This window comes from Notamacropus eugenii, chromosome 2 (genome assembly GCF_028372415.1).
Source record: "Notamacropus eugenii isolate mMacEug1 chromosome 2, mMacEug1.pri_v2, whole genome shotgun sequence".
NCBI lineage: Eukaryota > Metazoa > Chordata > Mammalia > Diprotodontia > Macropodidae > Notamacropus > Notamacropus eugenii.
The window spans coordinates 487,233,562-487,246,334 of record NC_092873.1 but is presented as its reverse complement, the minus strand read 5'-3'; positions in this window follow the sequence as shown (position 1 = coordinate 487,246,334).

The window sequence follows — 12,773 nt, the reverse complement described above, 5'->3', positions numbered from 1 at the left end:
TATTAAGATTTGCCCATACAAGCGAGTCCATTTGAGTACACAAAATACTAAAGCTGATTTCTCTCTGCTTTGATGAAGGAAAAGTTGAAACTTCCCCAAGTAACACTCCAACAGCCGTATTTTTTATACTACATACAGCAAGTTCATAGTCTCTGGAGCCAGTCTATCTATCTTGTGTTTTGGAACAGTACCATAGAAATGGATTTTTTTGCATGCTCTTTGTATTTTTTTAAAGCACAGGAAAAGTTCAATCTAATCTGTAAGACATCATAAAATTTTTTTACCATTAAGGTGATTACATTTGCACACACAACTCAATTATTAAAGATATGGATTGTTACATGTACAATCAGATTGTGAAATATAAATCTATATATGTGATATAATTATAGTTAAGGTTACAGTAAATTTTGTCACAAACCACATTATGCATTACTGTCTTGTGTGTATATAATAATTCATTTTTAATCTGTATACTTCAATAAAAGTAAATATTTTTCTTGTGGAGTAATTTCACTAAGCAGAAGGAAATGACATGGTAAATCACACTGTTAGTGAATAATGTTAAAGAAATTAACCAGCAAAGTTGTTTTCAAAATATTGTCTCAGCTTACAAAAAAAAAATCTTTAGGGAGGCTGTTTTCTTTTCCTTTTTCAACTATTCAGATAATCAGTTTTTAGACGATTTAAAAATATATTGATGATTAATAACAATAGTTACAAGAATATATCACATGCTACCATTAATATACTAGAATTCTATATGCAAGGACCTCTGACTCAGAATAAATGGTTATATTGTTGGAGACTAAACAAACTTCCTCATGACCCCAGAATTGAGGGGAAAAAAAATTGCTTCTTCACACTGATGCATACTCCACAATCTACCGTTTTCAAGTAGAGGAGAATCTTCGTTACATTAGAAGGGTACTAAAACTAAATATATTTAAATCACATTTCCACCCCTGCTAAATCACAGAATCTCAGAAGTGGAAGGGATTTCATTTCAAATGGCGCCTCAGACATTCAATAGTTGTGTGAATCTGGGCAAATCATGAAACCTCTATTTGCCCCACTTTCCCCATTTGTAAAATGAAGATAGTGATAGTTTCTGCCTTGCAGCGTTGTTGTAAAGATGAAGTAGAATAATGTTTTTTTTTTTTAATGTGTTTAGCACAGAATAGAACATAATAGATGTTTTATAAATGATTATCTTTCCCTCTTCTTTGGAGACCATCGAATAAGAATATTCAGTATAGTATTCAAAAAAGTGGTCATCAAGATTTTGGTAGAAGATATCTGGTGAGGAGGAACTTGACACTTTGTAATATATTAATCATTAATTTATTCTTTAGAAAGGTGTTTCTCTTCCCTTTATTCCAAGTCTAAGTTTGTATCTCTAGGACTTTTGCCAACATTACCAATGTCTACTCCATGGGGCAATAGATCAATCCTCCAAATATATCAAACATCTATCTTTCTCTTTTCTAGGCTTAGCAATCCTATAATCTTCAATTGGTCCTTACAGTGCATGATCTTGAAACCCTTCATCATCCTGATTGCTTTCCAGTTTGTCGATGTTCTTTCTAAAATGTACCCAGAAATGAATACTGTAGCACTGATGTGGACTGATCAGTGCAATGTAAAAAGGAACTCTTACCTTTCATGTTCTTCACAATATATCTCTTAGATTACAGCCCAATATGCTCATGTTAATTTTCTGGTGGGCATGTTATATAATATTGATCCAATTGATACTGTAGTTTACTAAAAAAAAAAATAAAAAAACATTAAAAATGACAGAAAAGGGTCTTTTTTTTTCTTTCACAGAGACTATAGTATAGATACATCTCTTAAGTCTGGAAGTTATAAGGATAATTTAGTAAATTTAAATAATGACTTAAAATTTAAATCTGTTGCATTTCATTTTATTAATTTGGCCTATTGATGTAATCCACTGTTTTTATTTTTTTAGATTCTGATGCAGTTACAGGTAATGTCTTAGATATCTCTCCAGTTATCCAAGGATCAGAAATTTTCAAATAATTAGAATTAATAAAATATCCTTTAGATGCAATTATATTAAACATAATTCAGTCTTTAACTCAGAAATTAAAAAAGATTGAAGCAAAATACTTAGTAGGAAAAACACTTGGAGTAGGGAATTTTGGTTTTGAATGGCTATTTGTCATTCTATGTGCCCCTGGTCAACCTTTCCTGGTCTTAATTTCTACATCTGGGTAAAAGAGAAACCTCACTTTCTGCATTATGTATCCCATGCAGATATATGCACCAGTATCTATCTCAACTGGGTTTAGAGTGTACTTGCTAGTTCCCTCATAACCAATGAGACTCAAAGGCTCAAAACATGACAGTTTAATTAAAGATAAAAAATTAATCAGGAGAAGAGAAAGGATAGAATGGATTAATGAAGAAGATATAGCCTTGAGTTTCAAATCATAAAGACCTAGAATGAAATTGATTCTCTTAAGGCAATGCCATTTTACCTCCACCTCCATATGTCTCTAGTATTATTTTCTTAAGATCTTTTTTTTGAGTCATGGGAATGTTTTGATATACATTCTTGGAAGAAGGGCCCCTAGCACACATTTTGTTCAGGATGAAATAATAGAAACTAGTACCTATAGGTGTTCTTTATTCTTTTCAGTAACTATAAAAATAATTATATTCACTAATAGGGAGTAGTCCCTGATTAGGCCTTAAAAATGCCCCTTTAATTACTATGTCACCCTGGATAGGGCTGCAACCAGGAAATCCAATGTTTGTGTTCTTCTCAATAACTCCTTGAAGCACTATTTTTCATAGCTATATATCCACAGATGAAAGGGTACTCAGAGACCATCTGGTCTAAAATTTCCTTCCACACAGTTAAACAAAGCAAAACCCATTAAATTAAATAATTTGCTCAAGGTCACACAGGTAGTCAGTGCTGGTTCAATATATGAAGCCAGGTCCTCTGTCTCTTTGTACTGTACCATGCTCCATAGATATGCTGGATTGTTATTCCTCATCTCAAAGAGTCTCTGTCTAAATTGTTTATAGTCATATAAAAATATTCTAAATCACTATTGATGAAAGAAATGAAAACTTAAAACTCTAAGGTTAAACCACCTTTCACCTATCATGTTGACTAATATGTAAAAAGAAAGAAAAAATGATAAATGTTGGAGGGGATGTAGGAAAATTGGGATACTAATGCACTATTGTTGGAATTGTGTTGTTCCAAACATTTTAGAAAGCAATTTGGAACTATGCTCATTATTTTATATATCTATGCATATTTTTGGCCAAGCAATATCAACTATTAGGTCTATATGTCAAAGAGATCATAAAATGGAGGAAGGAGTCATGTGTACAAAAATATTCACAACATCTCTTTTTGTGGTGCTCAAGAATTAGAAATTGAAGGGAATTCAAATTCAATTGGGGAATAACTGAACAAGCTATGGTATATGATTATGATGGAATATTATTGTGCTATAAGATATGACAAGCAGAATGATTTCAGAAAAAAAAAAATTCTAGGAAGAGTTACATGAACTAATGCAAAGTGAAGTGAGCAGAACCAGGAGAATGTTGTGCACAGTAAAGCAATATGTATGAGGAAGAATTGTGAATGACTCAGATATTCTCAACAATACAGTGATCCAAGACAATCTCATAAGGCTCATGATGAAGCATTTTATCATTCTCCAGAGAAAAAAACTGACTTTGAATACAGACTGAAACATTCTACTTTTCATTTTCTTTCTGTTTTCCCGTCATTCTTTTTTGGGTTCTGTCTTCTTGTACAAAATGACTGGAATGAAAATGCTTAACATGACTGCGCATATATATAACCTGTATCAAATTGCTTACCATTTCATGGAGGAAAAGGGTAAAAAGGGAGGGAGAGAGGGATAGAATTTGGACCCCAAAACTTTTTAAAAACCCCAATTATTAAAAATTGTTTTAAGATGTAATTGGGGAAAAATAAAATATTACTTTAGAAAAATAGTCTTTCCATTCTGTGTTTCCTCAGTTCTACAGGGCATAATCAACAGGTCTCTCTGGCAGTCAACAGAGAGCATTAGAGGGATGTTTCTAATCAAGGTCTTATCCCACCTGCCTCTCCATCTGTAGTTTTAATCTCCTCCCAAACAAATGCTCTTTACTTATTTTCCCTGAGGACTAAATAAGAATATTCAAAATATTTTGTCTATGAAGAGCCTGTTTCTCACTTAAAACATATTTTTAGGTCAGAGTGCTTTCTTTCTTCAGGCCTAATTTTGTTCTATGGTTCTCATAGTCCCAGGCCTCCCAGAAACAATGAACCAAAAATGAATCTCAGAGAACAAAGAAACAATCTGTCTTTGAACCTTAAAAACACAACTCTTCCTAATGCTATCCTAGCCCCAGGTCAAGGGTCTCTCCTCCTTAGTGCTAGAGCACCCCTGTGTTTCTTGGGAAGTCCCCAGGCTCTAGTGGCTTGGACGGTGAATCATTTTTCTCATGCTAGTAATTTCTCAATTCCACCAACATTTCCCACCAGGCATCTTGGCAGAATTATTCAGATTACCTGAGGGTACTTCAGAAAACACCCAGGAGAGGGAAGGAGATGAAGGCATGGAATTCAGTTGATATTCCCATTTAATAAAGAGAAAGCTTTGCAATCCTAACACATGTGAAAGCTTGAATGAATGATTTGGTTGAATTGAACTGTTTATCAAATTGAAGAAAATTATGTGTAATCTGGTTGTAAAACATTTTCAGATTTTTGAGTAGTTATGTGGAGAATATGAGCAGAGCCTCAGGTGCAGTATGGGTGTTGTGGGTGATATATCTTAATATGAAATGATTGTTAGGCAATACTGAGAAGAATGAATTAATGAAGGGGAAGTTGGAAAAGAGGGAGAAAGTAAATACAACATCATGGGAAATAAGCAATAAGGGAAAGAAGTTACCATCTGAAAATAAAGAGGTGAAAGCTAACTACTGAACTTCTCAGAGCTTATGTTTTCTATTCCATAAAATGAATGAGTTTCCCATCAAACTGATAAAGATTAGAAAAAAACGATGGCAGTACTAAGTGCTGGAGTGTCTGCAGAAAAAGGACATTATATTCTCTTTGAGGAGTTGTGAATATGGTTTACTATTCTAGAAAACAGATTGGAATAATGTGGGAAAAATGACTAAACTTCTGGATATATTTTGCAAAAACAACAGAGACAAAAAGAAATGTTCTATTTATATTATTTCTCTCTCAGCTAGATGTATCTTTTTTTTTTACTTCTTTGACTTTACTCTTTCCCCCCTTTCATCTTGCTTTTATATATTGTCTTCTCTCATTAGACTGTAATTCCTTGAGGCCAGGGACTCTTTATGTACATATAGATAGAAAGAAACACAGATCGTAGATAAATACATAGATATTTATATCCCCAGAGCTTAGCATAGTTTCTGATACATAGTAGGTGCTTAATAAAGTTTATTGACTATTAACCAAAAATTTTCTAAGTGGTTGGCAGCATTTTCACTAAAGAGAAAAAAAAAAAGTATCGACAATGTCTCTAGAACCTGTTCTTGTGTAGGAGTAGCCAGCCTTTCCTAACTCTTTCCTTCAGGTGTCCTCATACATATGACTTTTCTTGTAAATACTGCCTTCTACTCTGACCTAGGACTTTGTAGGGAAGTGGAAAAGACTGAGAAGAAAGAACAACTTTCAATTTCTCAGAAGAGGAAAGGGTGTTGCTCAAAAACAAGATATCCAAGGAAATTGTCTTGCTTTCCAAGTGTCTTCTCCTTACATACTGTTGCTTAGTTCATTCTTTTTGCCAGCGGGGGGCAGGGGTTCATGAGGTATGAATTCATGTGATCCTTTCTTTCCCCTTTTTAATGATGGGGTTCCATAGATTACCCTGCCCCAACTTTAAAAAGTAATTACCTTCATGCTAAAAACTAATCAATTAAATAAACAAATCAGAAAATCAATACGAACAAGGTTTTCACACATTCTTGAGTGAACTAAAGACATTTCAATTCAGCTCAATGGGACATCTCTTTTGATTGGGTGAGGGAACTGGTCATTCTCTAAAGAACTTCTATAAAATAAGGACTCATCTCTGAACTGGAGAAAGATTCCAAGGGTTTAGCAAATAAAGGGAAGGAGCAGACATACCAGTTGTTGAGCCAGAAAGAATCAGTAGCATAAGGGCAACCCACAAAAAGAAGAAAAAGTTAGACTGAGATATGGAAAAGAAGGGAGAGATAAGATCATTCTCCCCAAAGGACTGTCATAGCAGAAAACTGGAGTTGATAACAACCCTTTGTTACTAGTTGTAACTTTTACTCAAGAAGTGAGGTAAGAAGTATTTAAAAGTGTTTTCTCTTTTACTAATTTCTTCTCTTTGCTCCTATTAATTGACAGTCATTCTAATGTACCCTGCTTGTTTCTTTACTCAAGCATTTCTGGTAATCTGAATTTTGTCTCAACAACAAAAGATCCAGAATTCATCTAGACTTCAATATAAATTTAGGCAGAAATCCAAACTCCTACTTAAATGTTAGGAATTCTGTCATACTTGGACAGTGGGGAGAGAGGAAGGAGAAGTTTAAGAGTAAGTATGGTTATACATCAAATTTTTGTTTTATTTTGTTTTTAAACTCCCTAAAATGACAGAGGAGGGAACCACATGAACCTGACAGAACCTATGCTTAAAGTGAGCTAATCATTGTGACAAGTTGTTACACATATTTTGGGATGTACATTAATCACCCAGATTCTGTCCTGTTAATCTCATTCTACCACCCTCCCTCCCTCCACTTCTCTCATTTCCTTTCCTTCCTCTCTCTCTTCTTCCTTCTCTTTGTCTCTCCCATGGCAGCCATACCTTCACGCTGCTGTTTACTTTAATCTCTCTAACTATAGACATACATTTATACATACCCTCAAATATCTGCAAGAAATCTGTTTCTTTTTAAAAACTAAAAAGAAAGAAAGAAAAAACAACAATAACAAAGCAATAGAAGGTGGATTTATCCTGTAGGCCAAAATGCAGTAGGAGCCAACTGGAAGTTTCACCATTACAATTCTCTTTAAACAGAGAAACACTATAGTGTTGCCATCTTGTATCTGTCATTCTCTTAATCAAGTTCTCAGGCTTAGCAGTAGTAAATGGCAGCAAAGACCACAGAGCTTCCAACTGGTTGACTCTCCTTTTCGACCCCAAAATGGGTTTTTGGCCTTTTGCCTCAGGAGAAAGTTCAATTCACTCCTTTTGAGAGAAGAAAGAAACTGCCTTTTAAAATGTGGTCACAGCCTCATTGTTCCTTGGTTCTCAGAGGCTTTCAAAGAGAGGTTTACGTGACTCCATCTGTCCATTGACTCTGCTTCTTGTGACTTTGTTTGTGGTAGTAAAACAAAATGGGTGTTCATCAAAGTTGACGTCTGTTAGTTGGAGAATGGTTAAAAAATGTTGATGGATGACCACAATGACTTATTATTGTGCTATAAAAAAGATGAATACAATAAACCCAGAGAATCATGGAAGGATCTATATGGACTGATGCGAAATGAAACAAGTGGCACCAAGAAAAAATACACAATTAGCACAACATAAACAAAAAAATCAATGTTGCAAAATTAAAAAACAATCATCATACTTCCAAAGAACAGATAAGAGAAAAACACCTCCCCTGCACCCCTCACCACCAAAAGTGAAAGTAAAAGGTCCATTATTGGAATATATTGCAAATATTTTTTCAGATTGTTTTGATATATTAGTTATGTTGACTTTTTTTCTCTTTTTCTTCCTACATCTTTAAAAATATTACGCATTATATGGGATGGTTCTCTGGAAAGGGAAGGAGGTGGGGTGCTGGAAAGAATATTAACGATGGTGAGAAAGGCAGATAGAGAGACTTACGGAAAGAGGAGAAAGATGACCTCTATTACAGAATGAATAAAAAAAAAGTTCCATGTTGTAAAAAGATATTGCTGTACAATGAGAAATGATGAATTTGAATAATTTAGAGAAATATAAGAAAACCTCTATGAACTGATGCAGTGAAGTAAGGAGAAATAGGAAAATAATATATATATGTATGTATAATCATTATGATTATATTAATGAAAATAAACATAAAATAAAACTCTGAATTTTAAAATTATAATAATCAGTTTGGGACCAAAGAATAGCTAAAGAAACATACCTTCTTTTTTTCTTTGGAAAAGTAGTAAACATTAGTCATAACAATGACTACTTTTGCTATCATTACTGTTATTTGTTTTTGTCACCACAGAATGCCAGCTGGAATATATCTGCCACAACATGTTAGCACAATGTTTGATACATAAAAAACACTTAATAGATGCATGAAAACTAAGCACTGGATGTGATGTAAAAACAAAAATTACTATAGTGTTAATAGCAATTTATTAAAAATATATAAATGCAGGGGATTGATGGAATGATATCTAAAATTATTTCCAGTTCTAAATCCTATGAATACAAGGGACTAAAAGAGACATAGAAATTACACATGTTGATTGTTGAACCAGAATAATGTTGTTTAAAGCATTATCAGAAGAGAACCAGAAAAAAAATCAGTAATTCATTCTGTGCAGTATCGGCTATACCGCATTTCAGTAAAGGTGGTTTAAGTTACTAGATTTAGGTAGATAACTAAGAGCCTGAGAAGATCAAAGGCAAGAGCCAAAACTGCAATTAGTTAGGGCCCAATGTAACTTTGAAATCACATAGGTATATGCCTGCAAATCAATCAAGCTAATAAGGAAGACAGAGTTTCTCGGTAGTTACAAGAGAGCAATACAGAAATAGGAAGATTAAAGAGCAGTTAAGTATACTCTAGTCCTTAACTTTTGCTAGACTAGTTAAAGCTCAGAGTAATTTAGACAACTTCTCAAAAGTCCATGGTAAAACACTTCATTGATCTCAATGATCAGAGCCTAGTAGCCTCAATATCTGTTACTTCACTTAATTTCAATTCAATGTCATGCAATTCAATTCAACAAATACAAAGACAAATATTTACAGAAACAGTCCTGGCATCAAGTAACTTTCATTTTCCTGGGAATCCACATGGTTGTATTCATGATAGCCACTCTATTTACATGCTTATTATATTGGTGGATATAATGTTTACAGTGGTAGGTGAATATAAAATAATTTTCAGAGGGGGGAAACATTAACAATTAGAGGGTTCAAAAAAGGATTCCCAGGTAGGCTAGCACTTGAGCTAAGAGCTGAAGAACATTCAGGATTCTAATGAGCCAAAGTGGGAAGGAGTACATTCCAGGTATGGAGTAAGATTGAGGAAATGTACAAAGGTGAGAAATGTAACGTGCAAAAATAACAGATCAGAAAATAAAACAGTTGGCTGTATCATAGAATAAGTGAAAGAGACTACTGCAGCAGTAGAAAGAACAACCAGGCAATATTTAAGTGTTCTCTGTAATCAGTGCAAAATCCCCAGGCTGCAGAAGATTTCTTCAAAGTCCTTTTAGGATATGAAGAAAAAAAAAGAAAAGAAAACAAGATTAGTAGCCCAAGTGACAGAAAAGACAAAGATTCAAGAAAGTTACATGATTTTGTGATATTTAGGGAGGGAGAGATAAGTGGGATATAAGAATTAATTAAAGTAGAAATTCATGAACTCAAATAATCAAACATTTATTAAGCCACTACTGTGTGCAAAGCTCTAAGAAATATTGCAATGGGTGTGAGACCAATTGAGGACAGAAGGAAGAACAAGGTCAACCAGTAGGCTGGATCAACAAGGAGATCATTAGGAATTCATCAATAATTTAGGTTTTATCTTGAGAATGGAGAAAATATAGGAAGAGAAAGATCACAAAATACAGCTGCCTGGATTGAAATTTTTGCAGGATGTAAGTTTGTCTAAATATACCTGTTCAAGGAAGGAAGGATCTCCAAAGAAACAAGAATGGAGATTTCCAATGATTTTCAAGTTTAATTTCCTAGAGACAACAACCATTCTATAGATTTGGAAGAAAAAAAAGCTGAAATTATCATACTATAACATCAAATATCAGATCCATTCAGTTGAAGGATTTGAAACTGCTCTTTTGGTAAATGAATATCTGTATTCAATGTGGCAGTTTCAGTTGAACTGATTTAATCTCATCCCAGGTAACAGAATTAATGAAGTTATAAGTACATGAAAACTGGGATTTTATATTTAATTTAACATGTTATTAATTGCTTAGAGATGTATGTTATTCAACAGTTTCTTGTTCCTTCTTTGGTATATTTTCTTTTCCATTTTCTTTGGGTTTGGGATCCTCATTCTCCTCTTTGATCAATGAGAGATAGTTTTGATGAAAACCTTTAATACTTAGACTTCTGCAAAGACCAGTAAAACACACACACACACACACACACACACACACACACACACACACACACACACTAGTTCCCCGCTTTAGTAACAATATTTAGGTAAAATCAAGGGATAAATCAATCATGATCCAGAATATATAATATTCTGTACCTACAGTCTACCATTCTGAAACAAAAGAAGTATGTTACAACATCTATCTTTCAGAACCTTTATTCATCAGTGAACTTGATCTGAATTCTTTTGTCATGCAGTGCTCTCCTTATTTACATTTTTATAGACTGTTTGTACCATTCTCTTGTTCTGCTTTCTTGTTCTGCATTAGTTCATACAAGTCTTTTCCCATATTTCTCTGAATTCTTCCTATTAGACACTCTTTATGGCACAATATCCCATCACTTAGATGTATCAAACTATGTTCAACCATTTACCAATTGATGAGAAGTTATTTTGTTTATGGTATTCCACTATTATAAAAATTGTTTTTATGATCATTTTTCTACATACAAAAAGTTTCTTTCTGCTACTGACATCTTAGGGGGTAAGTGTCTGGTAACTGGATAGCTGGGTCAACAGATGTGAATAGTAGTCTTTCTTGTATATCCATGGATTATAATAGATATTTAGTATTTAAATGTTTCCAATACACATTATATACAATTTCTCATTTATCATCTCAACAACCATGTGATACAGATGTTACTATTTCCATTTTATAGGCAAAGTAGCTGATGATCAGAAAGAGTAACCATTTATAAAGTATGAGAAAAAGATTTTGAACCAAGGTTTTAATGACTCCAAATAAAGCAAGGTGTTTCACTTCTGCAAATATGACAATACTGGTAATTGTATGATATGTTAGCTTTTGAATGCAACCAAAGTGAAAGCCAAAATAAAGAAAAAAAAGATGTAAGGTTTTTTATCTTCATGACTTACTTAGTTATGTATTACAGTGAACTTTACAAAACTTTATAAAACTGATGGTTATAAATGTTTGCTTTTATCTTTTGCTTTGGAAAACTCAATTATATATTATTTTCTGTTTCATGTGCTTAAATGTTTGCCATATATTTTAATATAACAAAAAGAAATAAAGTTTTGTTTAATCAACCATTAGGAATCAATTTCAAAAACGGTGGTAACTGGAGTCTTATACATACATGATATTAAGGATGGAATCATCACTGAGGAACTAAGTTATCTGATTCATTAGATGAGGTCTTTACCAGTGCCCTATTCTAACCTAAAATCCTTGTTACCAACTTCTCAGTCTGTGTGTTTGACCCAGAATCTTTTCCAGCTCTCCATAGGCCATCATCTCCTACTCAAGGTCATTCTCTTGACATCTCCATCTGGCCTAATTCCCAATGCTAAATCCTGCCACTTCACTAAGCTATACATTTTCCTGCTCCTGTCTTTTTTGAGGTAAGCCCCTTGGCTCCTCAAAGATCAGAACACAACCATCTGCCATTAACTCAAGGGAGTACCTTGAATAGTCGAATCACTTACTTTCCTCAATGGACCTCTCTCCAACTACAAGAATTTCCAGCTACAGGAAATTCTCAGTGACTAACATTTCTACTCTCTTGTACTCTCTACTTTCCATTGATTCTTAATCTCAAGCGGCTGATATACAATATCATTCTCTCAACTCTCTGTGGCTCTGCTCCCATTGTCCTCAACCTTACCCTGCCAATGTCCCACTCCCAGCTGGACAGCCTCTTCCTCTGTGCAATCTAGAAATAGTTCCATAAATAACAACTTTTTTTCCATCTTAAGTCTTGTTTTCCTTTCCCAGTCCTTCCTTCTTCTGGTACTCACTAATTTGGATATTTCTTGGTGATAGTCTCCCTGGTTACAGTTTCCGCTAATGTTTATCCTTTCATTTGTACTTCTGAATTATTAGCTGAGGAATAAGAGTCAGGATATCCTTTTTGTTCTTTTGCTACTTCCAGGCACTTTCTCCTACTCTATCACTTAATAGCCTCTCCTTTAAGCTCTGAAATTTCACATTTATAATGCAGTCTAAACCTTGTTGGCTACTATTATCTGCCTCCAGGATAGATCTCTGTATTTACTCAATGAGTTCAATACCTGACTCACAAGTTTTGTCTCCACTAGTACTCATGACCTCATACTAGGGGACTTCAATATACATATTGATTTTTTCTTCTGTTATCCTAATTTCCTAATTTTTCACCCTCCTTAGTCTATATGACTCATCCTGAACTCCATCACAGCTACCCACAGAGATAGTCATACCCTTGATCTTGTCATCACCCACAAAGGCTGCCTTTTCTGTGTTCATTAACTCCAAAATTGCTTCATTGAATCATATTTTTTGTAATTCCATTATCCTAAGTTTGATGTCTCATGTTTCTCACCATCACTAC